The sequence below is a fragment of the Pituophis catenifer genome, unplaced genomic scaffold, assembly GCF_029215685.1.
Source record: "Pituophis catenifer annectens isolate HBS135680 unplaced genomic scaffold, rPitCat1.0.hap2 SCAF_2, whole genome shotgun sequence".
Lineage (NCBI taxonomy): Eukaryota > Metazoa > Chordata > Lepidosauria > Squamata > Colubridae > Pituophis > Pituophis catenifer.
This window is the reverse complement of record NW_027256882.1, coordinates 201,826,010-201,852,241: the sequence shown is the minus strand read 5'-3', so window position 1 is coordinate 201,852,241 and position 26,232 is coordinate 201,826,010. Positions and strand designations below refer to the sequence as shown.

At 39.6% G+C, this 26,232-nt stretch overlaps 1 protein-coding gene across 1 annotated transcript in view; it reads right to left on the bottom strand.

Moving 5' to 3' along the window:
- TRABD2A (TraB domain containing 2A) overlaps positions 1-26,232 on the bottom strand; it is an 81,035-nt gene that overhangs the window by 28,265 nt on the left and 26,538 nt on the right. The gene's annotated exons all lie outside the window — the stretch shown is intronic.

The following is a 26,232-nucleotide window of genomic DNA, read 5'->3' as shown; positions in this document are numbered from 1 at the left end:
ACTCATTTTTAAATAGTATATATTAAACTGGAATAATAAACATTTGGCATTCATTTATGTGTGTGTCTGTGCATTCTATCCTAAACACATCTTTTAAACACTCAACCATCTACAAAGAAGAAAATAGTTTATATAATTGTTATTATAAGAATGATGTCATCATCAATGTCCCAAATAAATAAACTTATAGGTCTGTGTATGACTCATATTCAGGAAAAGTCAACAAAGACTGGAAGTCGTGCCGCACCAGTGGGCTCTCCTTTAATCCAACACATCCTTTCTATGGCTCACATGAGACTTTTCCCACAGCAACAGTGAAATTGTTAGATTTGGGAATACGGATAGTCCTCCACTTACAACCACAATTGAGCCCAAAATTTCATTGCTGAATGAAACATTTGTTAAGGGAATTTTGTCCCATTTTACAACCTTTCTTGTCACTGCAACCGTCATAAATACGAGTCAATTGCCAAGCATCTGAATATTTGATCATGTGACCATGGGGAATGTTGCAACGGTGGTAAGTGTAAAAAATGGTCATAAGTCACTTTTTTCAGTGCCGTTGCAACATTGAACGGACACTCAATGAACTGTTGCAAGTTGAAGATGTATTCAATCAATAAGTGGGTGCTTGGTTCAAACAGATGCTAGCAGATACTCCATGCACTTCTATGTCCTCTTCACATCTTTTACTGTTCAAGTCTGTTTTGTTTTGCTCTGCAATGCTATTAAAATTATTCAATGCACTGGAAATTTCAAGTTTTTACTCAACTTCTTCCTTTAAGAAAAACGTAACCAGTCTACTATATAAATAATTGGTTGGAGAAGAAAAGGTGCGTAATCCTTCCCTTCGGACCGTTTATTCTCTGCCTGTAATTTTTTAAAACTTTGAACAACAACAAAAAGTTCAAGGTAAAAAGGTTTCTGCAACATCCCCCTCCTACTAGTTTCAAATGTCTTCCTTGCGATATTAAGAAAATATATTTAAAAAATACATTAGGTGAATTTTGGTTGTCATTTCAGCACCAATTTAATTAAGCTCCCTGATTAAATTCGGAAGAGCAGTAATTTGGCAGCAGCTTCACAAGAAGCTGAAATAGAACCACACTGTGGTTTCCATAATGGCCTCTTTAGTGGATGCTGGGTAACTTTCCACAGGAGAAATACAGACCTTGAAATGCCAAAGAAAGCTTATAACCAACCAACTGCTAATAAGCTTCCTTGTACATCTAGACTTACAAGACTGCAGTACTGTTACTTAACACAAGAATCATGTTTGCAGGCCACAGCATTTCTGGCTTACAATGGAAAGGAATTTCACTGCTCCATTCAGCAGGAAATCCTCTTCAGAAGCCAAATCAATGAAGAAGTTTATACATTTCACCAAAATCGCTTGATTCAAAAAAAAAAAAAAAAAAAGTGAGGAACCATCTCAGTGCTTCTAATCAATGATCCTTTCCTTTGAAGAAATACTGAGTTCTATGCGCGTAATGGAAAATCAGCAAAATGTATCAAAAAGAGCCATTTTCATGAGTCGTCACATCAGGCTGCCTTGAAGGGCATTTCTATCAAAGCAGAGTATTCTTTAAGACTTTGCTTTATGTATGTATGTGTATGTATAGGTAGTCCTCAATTTACAACTAGTTGTTTTGTGGTCGTTCCAAATTACAATGGCACTGAAAAAGTGACCGATGACCAATCCTCGCACAACCTTTGCAGCCTCCCTACAGGTCACATGATCAAAATTTGGGCACCACCCAATTGGCATGTACAGAATTTGAATGGTTGCAGCCTCCTGGGATCACATGATCACCACTTGTAACCCAGCGAACTTCCAACAAGAAAAGTCAATGGAGGAAATTGGATTTGCTTAACGACTGTGGGATTTACTGAATTGCAGAGATTCACTTCACAATCATGGCACAAACCATAACGATAAATTCTGGTGCGGGCTCAGGTAATAACTGCCTTGCTTAGCAATGGAAATTCTGATCCCAATTGCTGTTGTAAGTCGAGGACTATCTCTATGTAATGTGAAGTATGTAATAACTTATGAACTGAGAACCCTGCATTTTCTTTCTTAAAAGAAAAAAAAAGGAAATAAAAGGACAGTATAAAACATGGCATTCAGCTCTGGTTTGTTTGGGGAAAACAAGTTAGAATTCCTAGATCAAACATCATGTTTTTTTTTTAAAGTAAAACCCCACTTAATTCTTTTGAGCAGTCATGTACCTTTTCTAGCTGCCTAAATCTGTTTTCATACAAACAAAACAAAATCAACCATTTTGCAGTAATAATAGAATTCCCTGCAGTTCAAACCATGACCAAAAAAGTAACCAAAATATATTTTGCCTATGGCTTTTATGAGGGTATAAACTTAATTAAATACAATTCACCTACCGTATGAATAAAGTTGCAATTAAGAAACCAATATTCTTTTACATTCTGTAAAGAGTGGGAACTTTATGGCCTCCCTTGCAAAGTAATAGCTGTTATAAATGGAATCCTCTTAAGTCCAACCTCACAGCTCTCCAATAACAATTTTTCTAGCAAGTGTTATCGCATTCAGAGATTGCAATACCAGGTGCAGCTTCAAACAGGGCGCCCTTTGTGAAAGGTTTATCTTCAGTACATAGTCAAGTGACCCGCAAGTCCGAGGCTTTCATAACAGGGGAAAAAAATTCCAGAGCTTGTGAATTTGAAGGTGCTCTCTTCACATGGAAGTGCTTTTGTTCAGTGGCAAAGGTGCGGGGGAGGAAAGCGTGAGGAAAATGCAAGCTTATCTCAAAGTGGGCACCCAAAATAAATGGCATGTGGCAAGTACTTGTCCCTAGTTCCCTTTTCAGATATCCTAGTAGCTAGCACTTCTGTAATGTTCCGATTATTCAAAGCATTTCATGGGAATTATCTCAACTGTGGTTTACATAAACATTGGGAAAAGTAACTCTATTGCAGTCCAGTGTTTTAACTAAGGTTGTCCAGAGATCTAACTTGGATGATGAGGGTTCATGGCTTAGTCATCAGAGTGTTCAAGTTCTAAGCCGGAGAGGTTTCTAAAGATCTGTCTATGTCAGGAGTGGGCAACTGTGACCCTTTTACAACCTGTGGACTTCAACTCCCAGAATTCCTGAGACAGCCAAAATGGCTCAGGAATTCTGGGAGTTGAAGTCCACAGGTTGTAAAAGGGCCACAGTTGCCCATCCCTGGTCTATGTAGAATCTCAGTCACCGAGGTCATGGTTGCCCCAAAAGTGCTTTTTCAAAAGGCAATTGGACTTTGCTTTCTCCTTGAAGATGTTTTGCTTCTCATCCAAGAAGCTTCTCCAGCTCTGACCGAATGGTGGAGGATGGAAGGATTTATATTCCTTGCAGTTCCTTAATGATGTTCTACAGTAATTTAAGACATGCTTTATAAAGGTTGGCTCTGATTTAAGGTGAATTGATACATCCTTGATCAGGGCTCCCCAAACTCTTCAGCTCATTGACCCCTTCATAAAGTTTCAGATCGTTCTTTGACCTCCAGATCCTTACTGTATGAAAATGATTTAATACTTTAATAGGACTATCACTACTAAGAATAACAACAGTAACCCCTTAGATAGTCCTTTTGACCCCTGGCACCAATACCATTTTGAGAGACCTTGCTTTAAAGCAGGGGTGAAATGCTCCCGGTTCGGACTGGATCGCCCAATCCGGTAGCGATGGAGACGGGTGGTTCGGAGAACCAGTAGCAAAAATCCCTGCCCCCCACCCCCATGCCCAGCTGAGCCGCACAATCATCAGAGGCTTTTTTTTTTTACTTTTAAAAGCATTTTTTCTACAACTTCGTTGGCCGAAAAAATGCTTTTAAAAGTAAAAAAAAAAAGCCTCTGATGATCGCGCTGCTCATCTGGGATCATCAAAGGCTTTTAAAAGAACCCCCCCTTTTTTTTAAATGCCTCTGATGATCTAAGCTGAGTTGCCTGATTGTCAGAGGCATTTAAAAGAAAAAAAGTCTCTGCCGATCAGGCAACTCAGCTGGGATCGTCAGAGTCTTTTGAAAGCATTTTTTTACAATCTCTTCGCCGAAGAGGTTGTAGAAAAAATGGTTTTAAAAGAAAAAAAAATTGACCACGCCCACCCAGTCACATTACCCACCACCACCAAGCCATGCCCACAGAACCGGTAGTAACAAATTTTAGATTTCACCACTGCTTTAAAGTTTATAAGTAGACCAGTGTTCTCAGCAGAGATTATGCGCTGGTAACTTTTGCATTATATTACTTCTGGTTCAACATACAGTTGAAAAACTAAATCTAGTTTGGGAAGTGTAACACTTAGATTATATCGAGTTTAGCTCTAAGGACAAGGCGGAATGGAGATTTCTGTTTTTAGATCTCCAGTATGGCTTCCTCCCACTTAAACAGCCACACACACCACTCACTCTTTTATCCAATTAAAATGCCCTCTTCCAAAACTGCTCTTTGCTCTGCTGATTAGAACATAATAGTGGTGTACAAAGTCTCTCTCCCCCCCCCCCATTTTGAATTCAAAATATCCCTCTTTGAATGCAAAGCAGCTGTTTCACATTCAAAATGGGTGGTTTTCCATCATTCAGGGAGTGTTCGGAGCTTCAGGCAGATCTGTTTAGAGGTGTGTGTGTGGGGGGGGATTTACAAATGGTCAAAACAGCCCATTTCAGATGAGAAACAACTGTTTCAATGTCAAAAAGGGGACATTTCAAATGGAAAGGGGTTTTCAAAATGTTTTGAATTCAACGTGTTTTGTATACACCCGACAGGGTCACATGAGCCTCTTTTACTCAATGCAGTAACTTTGCAATATTTCACTGGGAAAATTTCACAGGAAGAAAGATTCTCTTCCTCTCCTCACCAGCAGCAGCAGGAGCAGTACCACCACCATCCTAATTGGATATAATAACATTATTTGAAAGACTGTATAACTGTGATTCCCTTCCATCCTGATGATGATGATCTCGCTGTTACTAATATTCTAGATTTTGGAGAGGAAAGACTGAAGGAAAATCTGTAGAGATTCTCAGTCATCCAGGTCATGGTTGTCCCAAAGGTGCTTTTTCAACAGGCAACTTGACTTTCTTGTTTTTTCATTGAAGATGTTTTGCTTCTCATCCAAGAAGCTTCTTCAGCTCTGACAGGATAGTGGGGAATGGAAGGATTTATATTCCTTGCAGACAGCTGGTCATTTGCATCCTTTTAGAGGGTCATTGAAGCACTTGGAGGTTTATCTGTGTCCTCAGAGTCACCTCAGGTCAAAAGACTTTTAGCTATACAATTTGGGATGAACACCCTTTAAATGGTGTGGGAGTAGGAATGGATTTCCAGAGGAAAAAATTGCAGACTACAGGAACCAGGAGCACTACTCAAGAGGTGTTTTAACTAATTGATTCCATATTCATAAATACGTAAGTGAATATAAAGAAGCTAAACTCTTCTCTTAAACCCAAGAATGTTTCATCCAGGATTTTTTTTAAAAAAATGACATTCACTAATAAGGGAATTTATTACTGTCTGCCAGATGTTTAAACTGGATTTGGCATTTTTATCAGCCTATGAAAGTCTTTCCTAAGGACCTGCGATAGGCAGATGTTGTTTGAGGGTGTTAAAAAGATTGTTGCAAGATGTAAGCTGTTACAGGTAAAGCTATCTTTTGCAATTGATTGATGGAGATTTTGTCAATGCCGATGGTGTTCAAGTAGTGCTCCAGATGTTTTACTATTTCACCCAAGGGGCCTATTGCTATTGGTATAATTTTTGTTTTCTTTTTCCACGGTCATTCTTCTTCTCTACCTGCAGATCTTTGTGTTTTGTAATTTCCTCCTGTTCTTTCTATTCTCTTCTGCTGTCTCCAGGTATTATCACGTCCACTATCCAGACTTTTTTGTCTTTGTTATTGACAATTGTTAAGTCTATTGTGTGACAGATGTTTGCCTCTTTGAATTCTAAAGTCCCAGAGCACTTTAGCTTCTTTGTTTTCTATTAATTTGTCTATTTTTTGGTCTCATCATTCTTTCTTGCAGGTAAATGGTATTTCTTGCAGATCTTCCAATGCACCATTTGTCGTGCCATTGTTTGTAGCCCATCCGTGTGATCTTTTTGCAGCAGCTAACTAGGTCAGTGATGGCGAACAAGCAAGTGAGCAAGTGTCTGGGCCGCAACCTGGAAGAGGAGCTGCCCAGGGCGCATGCACGCACCCAAAAATTGAACTTCCGGTTTCAGCTACTGAACTTCCGGTTTCAGCCAGCTACTCTTCCGGGTTTCTGGCATGCACACACATGTGATGATCAGCTGGCGTGCATGCCCCTGCAGGAAAATGGAAGACCAGCTCTTCTAGTTTCTGGCACTGCTGCATGCAAAAAGGCCATGAGTGCAAGAAACCCGGAAGAGGAATGGGTGATGCCATGCGTGCCAGGCGACATGGCTCAGTGTACCACTTTGGGCCCGTGGTGCCATAGGTTTGCCATCAAAGAATTAGGTGGTCTAATGTTTCTCCTGTTTCTTTAGAGAGGCACTTCTTGGTGTCTGTTATTGTCTACTCTATTCAGTAGTCTTTGTATGGATTTGTTCTTAAGGCTTGGTCTTGTACAGCCAGAATATGCCCCATTTCTTGCTTCAATTCAATTCAAAAAGAGCCTGGTGGTGCAGCAGACTAATAGGCTGTTATTAACATTCAGCTGCCTGCAATTACTGCAAGTTCGAATCTCCCCAGGCTCAAGGTTGACTCAGCCTTCCATCCTTTCTAAGGTAGGTAAATTGAGGACCCAGTTTGTGGGGGCAATAAGCTGACTTCGTATAAATATATAAAAGTATGAAGGCTATTGCTTAACGCATTGTAAGCCACCCTGAGTCTCCGGAGAAGGGCGGCATATAAATCAAATTAAAAAAAAAAAAAATTCCGGCTGCTAGTCATTACCATTAATGGTAATAAGCTTTACCTGTTTTTTTTTTTTTTAATGTAGTGGCCATGTAATACTTTATTTTGCCATGTCATTTTATTCTTCATTTCGTTTTTAGATCAGTTTGGTCTCTTAGTACTTGGCAAGCCTTTGTGGTAAACTAGCTTCAGTGCATCTTCTTTACTATCCTTCAGATATTCTTCCAATCCCCTATTTTCTTCTTCAACTATCTGGTGTACTTGCATCATTTCATGGCCACTTATTTTCCTTGGAGAGTAGAATTTGTCAACGTTGCTGATGGGCATGATTCATTGTTACTATTTTTCCTGTTGTCCTTTCAAGGGCTTTTAGTTCAGCTCGTGTCCACTTCACTGTTCCAGCTATGTATCTAATGGCTGGAATTGCCCTGGTATTAATTGCCTTAATGATATTTCTTCCATGGTGGGTTTGCTTATATTTGATGTTACAGTATTGGCATATTTTAAATACTGGTGCTAGTGTTTCTTTGGAACAAGCTTCAATGCAGGCAACGTATTCAGTTGTTTTTATGCTAATCTAGAACTCAGTTATTCTTTATTTCCGTTATTATTATTATTTTTAGTTAGAGGACTTTATTCTTTCTGACCAGAAGGAAGAGGAGAGGATGCCTGATTTGGAATGAAAACAATTCAATATCTGTGCTGGCTTCCTCTACTGCCAACTGGTTTGCCTCTATAGTCTGAAGTACTTCTGGTAAGGCTTCAATTTCTTTGCTCTGGGAAGACCTTTGCAGTTCTTCCAATTCTGCTTCTGTGTATACTTCATTTCGTATTATAATTTGATGTTGCTCTGTTAGCCTCTATTTTGTTATTTCTGATCTGTTGTTCTTTCCAGAATCAGTCCATTCTTTTCAGATATCCTCTTCTTGTTGGACTTGATTTGTAATAACAGATTATTATTTCTTTGTCTCCAATTTTTGTGTATTTGCAATGGGTAAACAACTTTTCTTTCCGTAGTAATGCAGCTGCTAGCCTTGGCTGCCCAGCCAAATTATGGTAAACGTCCAGGAATTCACCTAGTGAATGATGACTTGAGCAAGGACTGATCCAAAATGGGTTTCTGTAAATTACATCTCATCATATTTTTTATGCGAGAACACTCTTCAGTTGGCTGCTCTGATGAGATCTGTCCAGTATGGCTAAACCTCTCATAGCTCTCCTCTTCCTCAGAGCTCACAAGCACCACAACCATGTCAAGGTAGTGTCTCACTGGGAGTCATGGTAGTGTGTTACTAGGGAACGACAATGATGATAATGAAAAGATTTCTACCTTTAAAAAAAAGTATTTTGCCAATTCAACGCAGCAAGTTTACCTAATACTGCTTCCTCCTATTTTCCCTGCAACAACAACAACCTTGTGAGGTGGGTTGTATTAAAAGAGAGTGACTGGCCCAAAGTCACACAGCTAGCTTTCATGCATAAGGAGGCCTAAAACTCAGTCTCCTGGTTTCTAGGCCAGGACCTTCTAGTTTGTATGATTTAATTTAATTTGACTTGATTTGATTAATTACATTTTACCATACTGAAATCTATGACAACCTGCTTTTCTACCAAGCTTTACATATGTAAATATGCAAATCTTGACATATAAAATAGCCATTGTTAAGCCTATATAGCTGTCAGAGACAACACTAAGGTTTCACTAGACTAGAGTGAACTGGCATGAAACAAAGTCTATCCTTCTCACATAATACATGATAATTCCTGTACAAAACTCAAAACTCAGGTAATATACAGATGGTCCTTGACTTACGACCACAATTGAGCTCAAAATTTCTGTTATTAAGTGAGACATTTGTTAAGTGAGTTTTGCCCCATTTTATGACCTTTCTCATCTCAGTTGTTAATTGAATCATTGCGGTTCTTACGTTAGTAACCTGGTTGTTAAGTGAATCTGGGTTCCCTATTGACTTTGCTTGTCGCAAAAAGTGATCACATGACCCTGGGACACCGCAACCGTCATAAATATGAAACAGTTGCCAAACGTCTGAATGTTGATCATGTGACCATGGGGATGCTGCAATGGTCGTACATATGAGAAACGGTCATAAGTCACTTTTTTCAGTGCTGTTGTAGCTTTGAACGATCACTAAACAAACTGTTGTAAGTCGAGGACTACCTGTACACAGAAATGATACATTCTTCAAAATACTTTTTTTAAAAAAATAAGGCTTAGAGGCAACTGCTACCACAATCAAACACAGAAGCTTTTTTGGTTATAGCTGATGCTCATTTAGCAATCACAATTGGGACTAGCAATTCAGTTGTTAAGTGAAACGGTTGCTAACTGAAACTGTACTTAGGAATTTATTGCAGCTTTCCTTTGCTTTACACACCTGCAAAGGTTGTAAATGCGCCGACTGGTCGTAAAGTTACTTTTTCATCATTGGCATAACTGCGAACAGTCGTTAAACAAGGCAGATGCTAAACAAGGACTATCTGTATCTCTCTCAACAAGCAATTCCACCATTTTCAATATTAGGAAAAGCACCGCCCCCCCAAACTAAATTTTGACGCAGCATCCCTTAAGGTAGAATTGCTACTTACAAACAGAAAAGATATTGACTGCCAACACACTGCACAGGATAAGACCAAAGTATTCACTGTTTAACCGAAGTATGGAATCATCGTTACTTTTATCTTTACTCTCAAGCAAAGTATGCTGAATGGGCTGTATATTTTTGCTCCCTTATCCTATGCAGTGTGCTGGCATTCAAAAACCTTTTCTATGAGCCGCAAGTATCTCTCTCTCTCTCTCTCTCTCTCTCTCTCTCTCTCTCTCTCTCTCTCTCTCTCTCTCTCTCTCTCTCTCTCTCTCTCTCTCTCTTTCTTCACAAGCGATACTCCCCTCCTTGCGAAAATGAATTCATGCCAACTTCAAAGTCTCTCTTGAAAGGATGCACCAAGAGAACAAATGTAACAACTGCATTGGACCTTGCTGACAACAGAGAAAATGTTAGTACGGTGGAAAAATAAATGATTAAGCTTTGTAGTCAACATACTGCTTAGCCTTTTTTTTTTTTTTCCCCTGGCTAGGATTTCTTCAGCTGTCAGGACAAGGGTTTTTGGTCAGGGAACGGAGGGATAAGAAAGAGACACATCCCTTTTACCAGCATTGTTGGAACCGCCTGCTAGAGAGGCTGCATAGAGAGGGGGGGGGGGGTTAGAGTTCGGCAGATGCCTTTTTTGTCAAAGACAAAAGATCCCCAGCCATCCTCTCCACTTTCCATCACTTTCATCCAGACTGGATCAAAGTGCTGTTCTACATATGAAAGGGACCTGGCATTATGCGCCTCAAATTAGCCTATCGCCACCCCGCTAGCCTCCGAGGCCTCTCAACAAAGGCTCCCACATCTGTTCCATCCCTTTGCCTCATCTTCTCTCTCTCTTTCGCTCACTCACTCTGCACGAGCATGTGTGTGCATTTGTTTTCAGCTCTCAGTTTGGAGAGCCATTCAGCTCCGTGAATTATAGCCGAAGCTGAACATCTTCCCGGATTCAGGAGGAACGGTCGGTTGTCTTTCATTGTCCCAGCGATCGTTTCAACCTGCCACATCACTCAAGACCCTCACACTGGGAATACTTGCAACAATTGACCACTTCTTCATTGCCTCCCTCTTCACCTGACACACACAGGAGACAGGGCTCTGTGTCTCATAAGCAGAGGCTGCGGCCCTGAAATCAAAGCGATCCTTGAATCAAAGGCAGCATGGCTATGAAAGTCAATAATCCTCTTTTGTCATGGAAATGGTTCGTGCCAAGCACCAAGAAGAAGAAAAGTGGAATTCTTCACTCAGATGCTTTGCGCTTCCTTAGATGTTCTACGTCTGACTCTCCGATGCTTTTGAAGCCCTTCGCAAAGTGCATAACCTGAACATTGCCCTTGATGACAACAGGCTGTAGGAAGAATCCTCCAGAATATGATTGAACAAAACAGATGGGCAAACTTTCCAGATTTTATGCAACAAATGTCTGCCATCAACCTGAGCTTGACTCTAGCATTTCAGGGAATAGTACCCTCATTCAGCATTCAATTTATTTTATTTTTGCTAAACTTATTTTTCAAATAGAATCCTTGCTACATAATTTCTAAGAACTGAAATACAAAACTGAAATACAATCTGCAGATATAATATTGCCCAGCTATCTTTTAAATAACACAGATATGTTAAATAAATGGGTTCATAGTCTTGGGATGTCCTGCTTGAATCAAATTATTTTAATAACATTTCAACCAATGGAGTTGTTATAAAAAATACTCAAATATTTTCCCAGATCAAATACAATTGATGTGTAAGGAGCCATTATAATTAAGTACAGTAAGTTGTGGATATTTATATAGGATATTTTCTGGATAAATTGACATCAAAAACATTAGCTGCAAAATAAAATCAATGGGCTTCTAAAACTTAACAGTCAATTTCTGTGCTTATTAATTATTACTACTATGCTAAACTCTAAACCTGGCTGATTTCAAAGTTAACTTAAAATGGAGCTTGCATCCCATTCTCCAGTGTATTTTTTCCCCTAAGCTTCTTTCTTCCTCAAGAAAAAGAAGAGGAGGAACAGCTGTATATTGGGAAGTAGCTCTTATTCTTGGCATTAATACTGCATTAAATGATTGTGAGGTCTCCAAACAGCTAGGGAGCATCAAAGTCCCCTAGAACTCCCCTATACTATAATGTTTATATAATAACGAACTGTGCCATGTGCATTTCCCTGCCTTTACTCAACATTAGATGTTATTTTGAAGGATAAACAATCTCATGCATTGTGATACAGTATAAGGAATAAAAGCTGGAGCTACAACTGATGTTTCCATTAACTCAGCCAACCAATGAAGAGACTCCACTCGTTCCGCTGAGATATTGTGCTCCATTACAGAAGCAGATGCCACTCTACGTGAATATTATTCCCCGCTAACAAATTACACATACCCTAGCTGAACATAAAAGGGAAAAGACCAAGCCTGTTACAATAAATGGCATGTGTGGCAGGCTGGACAAGGTTTATCTCCCATAAAACTTTTCTCTCTTGCAGTAGCCAAATTGTCAGATTGTAAATTAACCTGCGAAAACTACAACTACTAACGCAACTTAGTCCTGTTGTGTATGGATGATGGAATAGAAAAGGAATATTAAGGGAAAATTGTAGTTCTTCCTGAATTTGATAACTAAGAGCATATATGGCTGCCCAACTCACTCTCAGGCTGGCTAACTTACAAACAATGGAGACTATATTACACAAAACCTCTCTAAGCAAATCACTAATACAGGTGGTCCTTGTTCTCAGCATGTGACCACAAATGAGCCCAAAACTTTTTTGCTGCTAACTGAGACAGTTGTTAAGTGAGTTTTGCTCACTTTATGACCTTTCTTGCCACAGCTGTTAAGTGAATCACTGCAGTTATTACGTTAGTAACACGGTTGTTAAGTGAATCTGACTTCCCCATTGACTTTGCTTGTCAGAAAGTCACAAAAAGGGATCACATGACCCCGGGACACTGGATCATAAATATGAGTCAGTTGCCAAGCGATTGTGTGACCATACGGATGCTGCAATAGTCTTTAGTGTGAAAAACAATCGTAAGTCCCTCTTTTCAGTGCTGTTATAACTTTAAACAGTCACTAAATGAACTGTTGTAACCTGTAATAAAAATCAAATGTTTATTGAAGGTATAAATTCATTTTAGTGAAAAGAAAGGGAAGTACTCATGGGGTGCTACCTTAAAGTTGGAAACAAAAGGAAATCAATGGAAAAATTGGGCAGAGAAGAAATGGAGCTCAGGGTCCTGCAGCAAGGTAGGAGCAGGGGTGAAATGCTCCCGGTTCGGACCGGATCGCCCGATCCAGTAGTGATGGCAGTGGGCGGGTGGTTCGGAGAACCAGTAGCAAAAATCCCTGCCCCACCCCCATGCCCAGCTGAGCTGCGCGATCATCAGAGGCTTTTTTTTTTTTTTTACTTTTAAAAGCATTTTTTCTACAACCTCTTCGGCCGAAAAAATGCTTTTAAAAGTTAAAAAAAGAACCTCTGATGATCACGTGGCTCAGCTGGGATCGTCAGAGGCTTCTAAAAGCATTATTTTCTGCAACCTCTTAAGGTTGTAGAAAAAAATGCTTTTAAAAGTTAAAAAAAAAAGTTGGCCACGCCCACCCAGTCACATTACCCACCCACCCATCAAGCCACGCCCACAGAACCGGTAGTAACAAATTTTACATTTCACCACTGGGTAGGAGTGCAGCCAATCTTAACCTGGAATGCATCACACTGCATCACCTGTGACAGATCTCACTGGGTTGGAGGTGATGAAAGTGCATTGTGCAATTGTAGTAACAATTCCAAAAACAAATCTGTGAAATAACTCTGAACAATCTGTAAAACATGCTCAATATTCTCATTAGTGCAGCATGTTTTAAGTGAGTAATGAGTGTTTCTCAATCAGAGATCTGACCACACAAAAAAAGAGTCGTGAGAGAAATCCATTCCAATTTCCAACTGAGGAAGCTTTTATGATATACTGCAGGTGTCACTGTAAGCATGAAAAATCCGGTTTTATCAATCCTGAGTGAATCTTGCAATAGTCTGGGCAGGAAATGTTTACAAGAAGTTTGTTTCCTCTTTTGAGTGTAAACAGACTGGAACGCAATCTTTTAAATATTAATACAATTAACAAATTAATAATGTATTATTTATTATTAATAAATTAGGAGCCTGGATAGCTCAACAGACTAAAAGCCTGTTATTAACATTCAGCTGTCTGCAATTATTGCAAGTTCGAATCTCCCCAGGCTCAAGGTTGACTCAGCCTTCCATCCTTTCCAAGGTAGGTAAATTGAGGGCCCAGTTTGTGGGGGCAATAAGCTGACTTTGTATAAAATATACAAAAGTATGAAGGCTATTGCTTAACGCATTGTAAGCCGCCCTGAGTCTCCGGAGAAGGGCGGCATATAAATCTAATTTAAAAAAAAATAATAGTATTAGTAAAATACATACATTCAGGCCTTTTTCCCATTTATAACACAAACTAAGCCAACACAGTAAGGAACTGCAGAGACTCATTTCTCTCTCAACTGACAATCTAAACACCTTGCTCATTTTATTAAAAATATGTCCAAGAAATTATTTGACTATAAAGTTTTGGAGGTAGGAATTAAAACTAAAATTCCTAATGGCTTGTCTTTTTTTTAATCATTCCATTAAAATTAATTGCATATTATCAAATGCTTTTTAGTTATCATATTCAGGAAGAAGTATAATTTTACCTTAATATCCCTTTTCTATTCTATCATGCGTACACAATGGGACTAAATTGCTTTAGTTTTCTGAGATTAATTTACAATCTGACAATTTGGCAATTTGGCAATTTGGCTACAAGCTTTATGGGAACTGAACTTTGTAAAAATCAACAGACGGTGTATTGCTGATGAATCAAGAAGAGCAGATCCATGAGAAGGAAGGGGTTTTTCCATCTTTCTTTCCCGGTATTTATAAAAGTATTAAGATTTGAGTGGGAGGGCTTGTCCAAACAAGTAGTCTGAATAAGCGTGATCCCAAACCCATCATTGAGTGCAAATTTTGGAGCTGAAGAACTATCCATGTAATAACCAATATCAAAACCTGGTTCTAATTGTTAATCGGTATAGCCAGCTGACGCCATCGCTGGTTATCGGGGGCGAATCATTGGCCCCCACGGAGAGGGCCCGCTTGGGTGTCCTCCTGGATGCGCGGCTGTCTTTAGAAGGGCATATGACAGCTGTGGCCAGGGGGGCTTTTTGTCAGGTTCACCTGATACGCCAGTTGCGCCCCTTTCTGGACCGGGACTCCCTACGCACGGTCACTCAAGCACTCGTCACTTCTCGTCTGGACTATTGTAACGCTCTCTACATGGGGCTCCCCTTGGGGTACACCCGGAGGCTCCAACTGGTGCAGAATGCGGCTGCGCGGGGGATTATGGGAGCAACGGGGCCCTCCCATGTGACTCCTCTCCTGCGCGAGCTGCATTGGCTTCCGGTGGACTTCTGGGTGCGCTTCAAGGTGTTGGTGATCACCTTTAAAGCGCTCCATGGCTTAGGGCCAGGGTACTTACGGGACCGCCTTCTGCCACCAATAGCCTCCCACCGGCCGGTTCGCTCCCACAGAGAATGGAATTCAAGGTTGGCTGGACTTAAATCTCTTGTGAGTGAGAAGAGACTTGTGACCAGTTTGACCCCTCCCTTGGGCTCAGCCTTGTCAGCTCCTACACTGACAGCTAAACAAATATTAAAATCTCTGCGGTGATACCCCGAAGTGTAAAATGAAAGCATCTCATCTCCAAATAAGTTCATTTTCGGACTCTTGTCGTCTCTTAGACATGTGGGAGGAAGGTTATTCTATTCTGCATTTGCTCAGAGGACCAATGATTGCAAACAATTAAAGTTTACTTAACCATAACATTATAAGAAAATTAATGTAGGGTATGAGATCTTCCACTTTACACCTATAGTCCATGCTAATAATCCATTCTCTAATGAAAGGTGATTATTTTTCACAAGAGACAGCAGAATCTTTTAGATACACTGATGATCTCTTTTCCATTTTTACTGTGTCAGCTACTTCTTTTTTGTCTGACTTCCCCATCACTTTTATTCCTTTTCCCCTTCAAGAAAGTACTCCGTTGACTATATTTGACTAAATTAGCAATCCAGATATCTATCTTTTTACCCCCTGCAGACATTTATGCAGTTACTCTGCCAAATGTTTGAGAAACCATTGGATGGACTATAAGGAGCTGGACACATGGACTGTATCATCAAAGTCCTTTCTAGGAGTGTTTCCCCCCCCGTCTCTCTCTCTTCTGGTCTTCCTATGTTCAGTTAGGTTGAATGTCTGAAAGGATGTTCCTTAAACACTGAACAAAGGTTCTCCAAGTTATACTACTATTTCTATTCATAGGTTTTCTATTCATAGGGATGCTTCTAAATATACTCAACTGACTGCATGCAGATTCTCTTCCAACTTTCGTATTGAATACTTAAAGGTCTCGCATGATGGCAAACATGGTTTTTCTCCTCACTGCAGTTATCCACAACAGATGTTTCAAAAGGGTCTCCGTTGCTCATACATCTACTTAGAGCAGCTAATTTTCAGACAAAAGGATAAAACAATTTCACCTACAGCAGAAACCCCACCAAAAGCCATGTCTGCAACTAACAAACATGCTTGCCATAGGACTGGCTGCATTGCAAAAACTGGAAGCCTACCACAAATGCATTTCTGGATGAAACAAAGACTGTAGAGATTAATCTGCCATGCTTTAAACAGTCCAACCAATTGCTACCAATTTCTTTTTCTCTTTGATTTAAAAAAATAAATTTTAATTTAAAAAATTACATTCAATTATTCAATTTATTTTTTTTTTAAAAAAATTACTACTCGCCATTTATAGCCCCTTGGCAACAATCACAACCCTTCCAGGCTTCAATTGAAGTAAAAATCCCACTAGGGTCGCCATCACGACCCTAGGGCATGTATGCCAGAGGTGACACGCAGAGCCCTCTCTGTGGGCACGCTTGCCGTTTCCAGCTGCTCTTTTGGTTTCCCTTGTGTGCATGCGCGCCGGCCACCTGGTCTTTGGATTTCTGGTGCACACATGAGCACTGGCCAGCTGGCCTTCATATGTGCCGGAGCACCAAAATCCCGAAGACCAGGTGGTCTTCTGGTTTCCGGCGCTCCGGCGCATGCACGCACACATACGCATGTCTATTCCACTTTGGGCACTCGGGGCTGAAAAGGTTTGCCATTACTGCACTATGATATTTTAAAATTGGCTAAAAATTGTTTACCATAGTTCTGTTACATCCAAGAAGCATTTCTGTTAAAAACTGAATACACAATAAAATACACAATATCCAGTTTAGTGCTTTTTAGGGAGGGTAGAGCATTACTGGCAAAGACTATCTCATGGGCCCCTTCTTACAGTAGCAAATTGGTGAAATTTGGAGCGTTTCACCTTGAAGAGGTGAAGAGACAGATACTAATTATTCCATGCCATCATTAAATAAATAAAAAATTGTGGCTTCCAGAAAGTAGGTGTTGCCAGGTTGTCAGGGAACTGACAGCCGCCATTTGCTGATGCCAAGTTTTCTAACTTGGCATGATCAGCAGACCAATTTTTACTTGGGAATAGAGTTCTCTCATAAATGTTTAAGGAAGCAATCCATAAAACCTACAACTACGTGCTTAAGGGTCAGAAATTACAGCTACACTGAACGATCCCCATGGTAAACTTAATGTTAAGTTACTGTTGGCATTTATACGAGTACCATCTAGTCTCAATTTTTATAATCTTCTAATAAGAATATGATCATTGCATCGCATTGCAATGTTTCTTGAAAAGCAGGGTTTTCTATAATTATCATGTAGTTCAAGGCTTTGAAATGAACATTACGTTCTATCTTTGCAGTCATGAAACCACTATTTTATGACAATTAAATCCCCTTTAAATGCCGACAGGCTCCTAGATAAACATCCCTGTGATATGAAGCAAATTAAACACTTAAAGTAAATTCTCAAATTAGGATTTAGGATAAGGTGACCAGATTTTAACATTGGTAAAGAGGGACATTGTGGGCGTGGCTTATTTTGTGGGCGTGGCTAGCTGGTCATGTGACTGGGTGGGCGTGGCTAGCTGGTCATGTGACCGGGTGGCCATGGCTATGTGTATAGGGTAAGGTGAACAGATTTTAACATTGGTAAGAGGGACACCATTGTGGGCGTGGCTTATTGTGTGGGCGTGGCTTGGAGGCCATGTGACTGGGTGGGCGTGGCTAGCTGGTCATGTGACCGGGTGGCCATGGCTATGTGTATAGGGACTACTCAGAGGGCTGGAAAGTCATTTCTGACAGGTCCTCACACTTTTGACTGGTCCTCATACTTATGACCATCCTCACATTTATGCCCGTGCAGTATTCTTAACAACCACGTCACTCATTTCACAACTGCTTCTCTTCACCATGATGACAAGATAGGGCAAAAATGTAAAATGTGAGGGCAGTCGTAAGTTCGAGGACTGGTCAAAAGTGCGAGGACCAGTCAAAAATAACTTTTTCAGCCCTCTGAGTAGTCCATATGCACAAAAGGACTAACCAGAGGGCTGAAAAAAGTCATTTCTGACAGGTCCTCGCACTTTTGACTGGTCCTCACACTTATGACCATCCTCACATTTATGCCCGTGCAGTATTCTTAACAACCACGTCACTCATTTCACAACTGCTTCTCTTCACCATGATGACAAGATAGGGCAAAAATGTAAAATGTGAGGGCAGTCGTAAGTTCGAGGACTGGTCAAAAGTGCGAGGACCAGTCAAAAATAACTTTTTCAGCCCTCTGAGTAGTCCATATGCACAAAAGGACTAACCAGAGGGCTGAAAAAAGTCATTTCTGACAGGTCCTCGCACTTTTGACTGGTCCTCACACTTATGACCATCCTCACATTTATGCCCGTGCAGCATTCTTAACAACCATGTCACTCATTTCACAACTGCTTCTCTTCACCATGGTGATAAGATAGGGAAAAAAACGTAAAATGTGAAGACAGTCGTAAGTTCGAGGACTGGTCAAAAGTGCGAGGACCAGTCAAAAATAACTTTTTCAGCCCTCTGAGTAGTCCATATGCACAAAAGGACTAACCAGAGGGCTGAAAAAAGTCATTTCTGACAGGTCCTCGCACTTTTGACTGGTCCTCACACTTATGACCATCCTCACATTTATGCCCGTGCAGTATTCTTAACAACCACGTCACTCATTTCACAACTGCTTCTCTTCACCATGATGACAAGATAGGGCAAAAATGTAAAATGTGAGGGCAGTCGTAAGTTCGAGGACTGGTCAAAAGTGCGAGGACCAGTCAAAAATAACTTTTTCAGCCCTCTGAGTAGTCCATATGCACAAAAGGACTAACCAGAGGGCTGAAAAAAGTCATTTCTGACAGGTCCTCGCACTTTTGACTGGTCCTCACACTTATGACCATCCTCACATTTATGCCCGTGCAGCATTCTTAACAACCATGTCACTCATTTCACAACTGCTTCTCTTCACCATGGTGATAAGATAGGGAAAAAAACGTAAAATGTGAAGACAGTCGTAAGTTCGAGGACTGGTCAAAAGTGCGAGGACCAGTCAAAAATAACTTTTTCAGCCCTCTGAGTAGTCCATATGCACAAAAGGACTAACCAGAGGGCTGAAAAAAGTCCTTTCTGACAGGTCCTCGCACTTTTGACTGGTCCTCACACTTATGACCATCCTCACATTTATGCCCGTGCAGTATTCTTAACAACCACGTCACTCATTTCACAACTGCTTCTCTTCACCATGATGACAAGATAGGGCAAAAATGTAAAATGTGAGGGCAGTCGTAAGTTCGAGGACTGGTCAAAAGTGCGAGGACCAGTCAAAAATAACTTTTTCAGCCCTCTGAGTAGTCCATATGCACAAAAGGACTAACCAGAGAGCTGAAAAAAGTCATTTCTGACAGGTCCTCGCACTTTTGACTGGTCCTCACACTTATGACCATCCTCACATTTATGCCCATGCAGCATTCTTAACAACCATGTCACTCATTTCACAACTGCTTCTCTTCACCATGATGACAAGATAGGGCAAAAATGTAAAATGTGAGGACAGTCATAAGTTCGAGGACTGGTCAAAAGTGTGAGGACCAGTCAAAAATAACTTTTTCAGCCCTCTGAGTAGTCCATATGCATTAAAGGATTACAGCAATAGAGAGGGATGAAGGAATGGAAATTAGAGTAGGAGTGAGGGTAAGAGAGGGAGGAAGAGAGGAGGAGAAGGAGAAAGAAAGAGGAAGTAGGGAGGAGAAAAAGAGGGTGGGGGGAAGAGAAAGTAAGAAGGAAAGAAAAGAGAGAGGTGGTAGGTTTGAGGAGAAAGATTGCTGTACAATAAAAAAGATGAAAGGGAAGAAAGCCAACCCCAAGCAAATATAAAGATATTAAGATAAAGAATGAATTGTTAAACTTTAAAGAATAAAAGAGAACAAATATGAATAAATAGCAATAATTAGAAACACACATACAAACATACAATGTATTTTCTTTGAACAGAATATTTGGCTGGTTCACAAATTTAAACAGCGTTTAGTCATTTCAATTAAATTTACAATTTCTATATTTCCTTTTTGCCATATTTATTCCTCATCTATTTTTTTAAAAAACCAATATTACCCTTCATCCTCATCTCTAATCTTAATCAAATTCAATTTTTCCCTTCTATTCTATATTATACCCCTTCCCATTATCATCTATTTTTATATCCATCCTCACATTGTTTAATTATGTAATTATGTAATACAGTTGTTTAATACAAATTCAACATTTTAATATAAATCAATTAGTTATAAAACTATCTTTTTTGTATATCAATCAATATGAACATGAATATTCCAATTATTTCCATGCAATCCAATTTCTTACAAATCAATTAATTATATTTACCAATAATAATAAACCAAATAATTTCTCCCATATATTCCTCCAAACCACAACTTAACCATTTCTGCTTTCAACACAATATACAATTAATAGTATCTCAATTATTACAATTCCCTAGTTAAATACAGCTTTTTTTCCTTTGTGTTTTAAAATCTTGAAGTCTCCTCCTAAATTTCCCATTGTTTGCAGTTTTTCACCTACCTTTTTTGGGGAGGAAAAATAAAAATAAAAATAAATCTCTCTCTGCCTCATTTTGTCACGCTGCACCAAAGACCCTGGTTTCGGTTGGGGGAAAAAAAACTGCTTTACACTGATTGCCTGTAGGGCGGCCCTTTGAAGCCCCGGGCAAGAGTTTAAACAGTTTTTTTTTTCTTCTAGCCATCAGCTGGGGCTCAAGAAAAATCGGGACTTTTTTGAAACGCCGCGGGACGCGGGACAAATTGCTCAAAAGCGGGACTGTCCCGCCAAAAGCGGGACGTCTGGTCACCTTAATTTAGGACATCACTGGGCCACCAGACAGAATGAAAATATCAGCATCTCATGGCAATTAAATAATTAAAATGGCAGTGTTTCCTTTATGATCAGTCCACCGATAATTTCTCATTTTTCCTCAAATTATAGAAACATATTCATCTGATCAATACTGCTACAAAACAGTAAAAAAAATGTTGGCAGTATTTAAAAAAAAAAAAAAAACCAGAGCAAAGGCTTTAGCACAAAATGAAATTTAGCAGTGAGGTTATGATCATCCCAGGGCATTCAGACACAGAAACTCTTTCAATTTTTTTCCTTTTAGAGAAACCAGCCAATCTTTGCAACGCTACAATCAATAACTAATATCAAGAAAGATAGAAGTGCAGTAGGTCAGATGTTCGCAGTCATTCTGCTGTTTTTAGGGATGTTCTTTGTCTTTCTTATTTACAGCCAGTTTTTTTTTTAGTCATTGTTCTAAGTTTTATACAAGAGTATAAAAAAAGAGGTTGTGAAGAGGCAAAAGGATGTGGTCATTTGCAGAAGTCATTTCTGTACTGCCATCAAGGACTCTTACTACTTGGCTTACGTTGTAATCTAATCAATCCAAATCACAAATCCTTCCTAAATATATGTTCTCCCAATAGCAAGTGTAATTATATTCCTAACGTTTGATCTAATTCTACTAGAAAATTCCATATAATGGCTACAATAAAAAAAAAAAGAAGTCCCTTCAGATTTTACTTATTGCAGACTATATGGGGTGGTGCTCATCTTCGTTTCAAGGCTATTGAACCAGCGCTGTCCAGAGACATTTATGCAGTCATGTGGCCAACATGACATCACAGAGCACTGTTACCTTCCTACCAAGGTGGTACCTATTTATCTACTAACATTTGCATGCTTTCAAACTGCTAAGGTGGCAGGAGCTGGGGCAAGGACAGAAGCTCACCCTGTCATGTGGCGCTCGGGTTTCAAACCTGCCTTTTCAGCTGACAAGCCCAGCAACTTAACCGCTGAGCCACTGTGCCACCAATGACTATGACATCCTTCCATAAATATAAACTGAATCCAAATAAAGGCTAAAATCAGTATGAGAATCCAAGACTATTTTTTTAAAAAAAATTGTTTCAAACACTTCCAAATTCGTTCTATCAAAACGATCCAATCAGAATTTCTTGTCAACCTCCTTGCAGCCAACAGATATATTTATTATTGACTAATCCACTAAAACCTGAAATGAAGCTAGGAAATGACCTGTTCGCTCATTTACATTATCTCAGTTTACACAATCAGTAGATATGACATGAGGCTTAGTCTGAAGAGCTGCTACTTGTTTCAACTGCCATCTGGAGGCCTCCGGCTCTGTCTGGAAATCCTAAACACCTAACTCAGTAATGTAAGCATCTGCAGGCATCTTGGAAGTGGAAAAACCTATGAGCTTGAAGCTGATATCGATTCATGTCAGGCTATAAAGTTTTTATGACAGGAAAGATAATGGTCAATGACATTTTTATGTAGCACTGGAAACCCAAGTTGCTGGCATGCATTTTTTAAATTTTATCCATCCTATTGATTTCTTTTAATCAGTCAATAAATAAGGCAAAAGTAGTTGCTAGACAAAAACCATAGACAACTCAAGAACCATAAAAGCAATAGTTTAATTTACAATAAACTATGGCGACATGGCGTTCCCATGTAACACCTCTCCTGCGCGAGCTGCACTGGCTCCCGGTGGTCTTCCGGGTGCGCTTCAAGGTTTTGGTTACCACCTTTAAAGCGCTCCATGGCTTAGGACCCGGGTACTTGCGGGACCGCCTACTACCACCAATAGCCTCCCACCGGCCGGTACGCTCCCATAGAGAGGGGCTCCTCCGGGTGCCGTCAGCCAAACAATGCCGACTGGCGGCCCCCAGGGGGAGAGCCTTCTCTGTGGGGGCACCTACTATCTGGAACGAGCTCCCCCCAGAGATACGGAGGATCCCGGATCTGCGCACCTTCCGCCGCGCCTTAAAGACCTTACTATTTCACCAGGCCGGCCTGGCCTAATTTTCCCCCTCTTTTATAAAAGATTTTTAAAATTTTAAATATCTTTTAGTATTTATATATTCAATTTTAAATTGGTTTTAAAAGTTTGGGGTTTTAAATTTGTCGGGGCCAAAATTATTTAATTTGATTTTATTCTATTTTTTAAATTTTGTATTGTATGTGTTTTTATTGTCTGGCTGTGCACCGCCCTGAGTCCTTCGGGAGTAGGGCGGTATAGAAATCTAATAAATAAATAAAATAAATAAATAAATATTCCTCAAGGCGTCCCAAAAGTGTTTTTTCAAGAGGCAACTGGGCTTTCAGCTCAGAGCTGAAGAATCTTCTTGGATGAGAAGTGAAACATCTTCAAAGTAAAACAAGAAAGCCCAGTTGCCTCTTGAAAAAGCACCTTTGGGACAACGATGACCTGGATGACCGAGTATCTCAATAGACATTCCTCAAGGCGTAAGAAGGCCTAGAAATCACATCACATTCTACAGGGTTCTCCTTTTTACAGGTTCCAGTAAGGCTGCACCCACTTTAAAGAGAATCAAACTGTAGAATTATTTCTAGCCTGTTTTACAGATTTTTCTGAAAGTGTCATGGAGATGGGACTGAAACTAAGTTTTGAGTCTAAGTCCCCTAAATTCAGAATCGGACTCCTTCTCTCCTGCCGGGAAGAATGTAATCTGGAAAGGAACTTTTCGACTCTTCCCAGACATTTTAGGAGAAAAAGTCATCTACGGTAGCTATTTCTTTGCAATCAGCTCCAGAATGATGGCAAACTATGTCCTTTTGCGCCAACACCGGATCTCATGAAAAGTAATCTCTAGGAACTTAGGGCAGGAGGGCAAGGGAGAGGAAGAGACAGAAAAAGAAACTTAAATTTGACAAGCAGTGGCTTGTGATCACACGCCATGACCAGTGGCAAGTTGAGGAACACAAGAGAGTCTTTATCAAGCAGTCCTGAGCAAGCTCATAATTATTGGAAGTTATGAAAACATCACACTCCAAGTAGCAGGAACTATGAGCCACTGTGCAGATGGCACGTCTTTACTAATGCAAACTGACAGCTTCCCTGACATGCTCAAAACAGCCCTTTAAAGGATCCTAATGATTCTGAAATCTCAGCAGCAGCAGCAGCAGAAATTGTCTTCAGAGACAGAATTGGCCAGCTGTTGAACAACCAAATCTGCACACAGATGCAAAATTGAGATATAGGAATTCATGAATACATTTGTAAATGTATTTCATACCACTTATACAAACTAGTAAGACTGAGTTAGAAGTTAAAGTATCAGACAGCTTCAGTTTTAGTCATCCCAAATTTTGAATTTTGTGTCATCATTGTCTAACTCTTGAGAGCTTTCAACTAAATAAGCCAATTTTAGGTTCTGCATTTGCCACACAAATTGACAACTGGAAAAAAAAAGTTCACTGTGATAACAAGACAATTTAGAAGAATTTCTAAAAAAAAAATATGTTTCACTGTATTGAACACAACAGGTTTGACAAATGGGAAAAATACTGTCACTAGAACAAAAAGAGGTTATATTTTTGCAATTATTATTTTGAGTGTGGATGTTTCAGAAATGTAAAGAGCTGGGGAAAAACCTCACTAAATAACATAGGAAAGTTCTAGTTCACATTTATTTCTCTTCCAATTTGGCTGTTGAGAATATGTCAGAAATAGAAAATGACCTCAAATTAATACTGTCCAGAATTCACTTTGGGTTTTAATCTTTTGGCAATGTTTGCAATCACAAAGCAGCCCTCAAATGAATCCATTACAGGTAGTCCTCATTTAGCAACCACAAATGAGACCAACAACTCAGTCATTAAGCAAAGCGGTCAGTAAGTGAAATCACAACTGTGCTTATGATCGTACTTCAGCTTTCCTTTGTTTTACAGACCTTAGAAGTTATAAATATGTCACAAAGTTACTTCTTCATCACTGTCATAACTGCAAACAGTTACTGTCCAAGACAGTTGCTAAGTCAGCACTACCTGTAATTTAACCTTTAAGTATTCTGAAAGGACACTCTGTAACTTAACAATCACATCAAAAGGATAAACTTTTAGGCAGAGGCAAATCAAGTCTAAGTATTTCTTAATGAGGAGAGAAAAAAAGATTTTGTTTCAGAGATTTTCTGAAATAGTGAAACATTTCCTAAGCCTGGTTTTCTGGCTAGAGAAATAAAGGTATTAAATTCTACACGCAGAGCTATGTTTTGGCATGTAGAAGATGTCAAATTTAATCCTCGTCATTTTCTAGTATGGAAAACTCAAATAATAAGCAGTTAAGGTTTTGTAACGTTCTGTTAGGGCAGACTTTTCCAGTGTAGCAAAGTCTTCCAAGTATATTGAGACTATTTGAAAAAGTACAACACAAAGTCCTCCCAGGTTTTGAAGTTTGTCCTATTTCCCACCCCGCCCTCTAAAGAATTCTAAACTTGATGGAATAATTTTCCACAAAGGATGATTTGTTGACAGGATGAATATAGGTGTTTTAGGTATTATTAGAATCAAGATTTATATCTCCCTGGGTTCTCTTGGTGAAGAAAAAGAGTGAAACAAGTCAGGTCTCATTAGAATGTCCAGGACAGGATTAAACAGATTGATTCAGATTCGGTGCATACTTGAAGAATCAATATTTTAAGTCTTATTCTTAAGTATATGAACACAGCCTACAAAGAACTGTCTGTTCTAAAGCAAACAGAACACAAGTACACAAAAGGACATTTTGAAAGACATGTTCTTCTCAACACCAGCTAAAGACCACTGTGCAAGGGCGAACGTCTGAATGAGTTCACCTTTTATTAAGAGATAATCTAGCCACATGTAACAATCAGTTAATCCTGTTATAGCAAAGCAACAAACCTCTTAAGAAATTTACAAGGCTGGATATATAAATCTTCCTTAACACCAGTATATGCCAGGGCTGAGGTTATAACAAATCCTTAGCTTAAACATTTTTCACACTCAGATCCAATCCAGCCAATTAGGTGGATTGTGGATAAGTAGGTGTGGATCGTCTTGCACATTCCTTTCTTCAATGCCTGTAAAATTCATTACCAAATATAGAAAAAAAAATACTTCCATCAAATACTTAATTGGTCACCGGTTATGCTAGATACAGGCTATTTAATTTAAAACTCTAATGCAAAACCTGAAGAACTATAGCTCTTTTTAGAAAAGTGTTTTCTAGTGCTAATCTTCTCACCTGCTACTGAAGAATATCTAAGTATTTTTCCCCAGGTTGTTAAAATGAGTTAAATCAGAGCCTGTCATAACCAAAC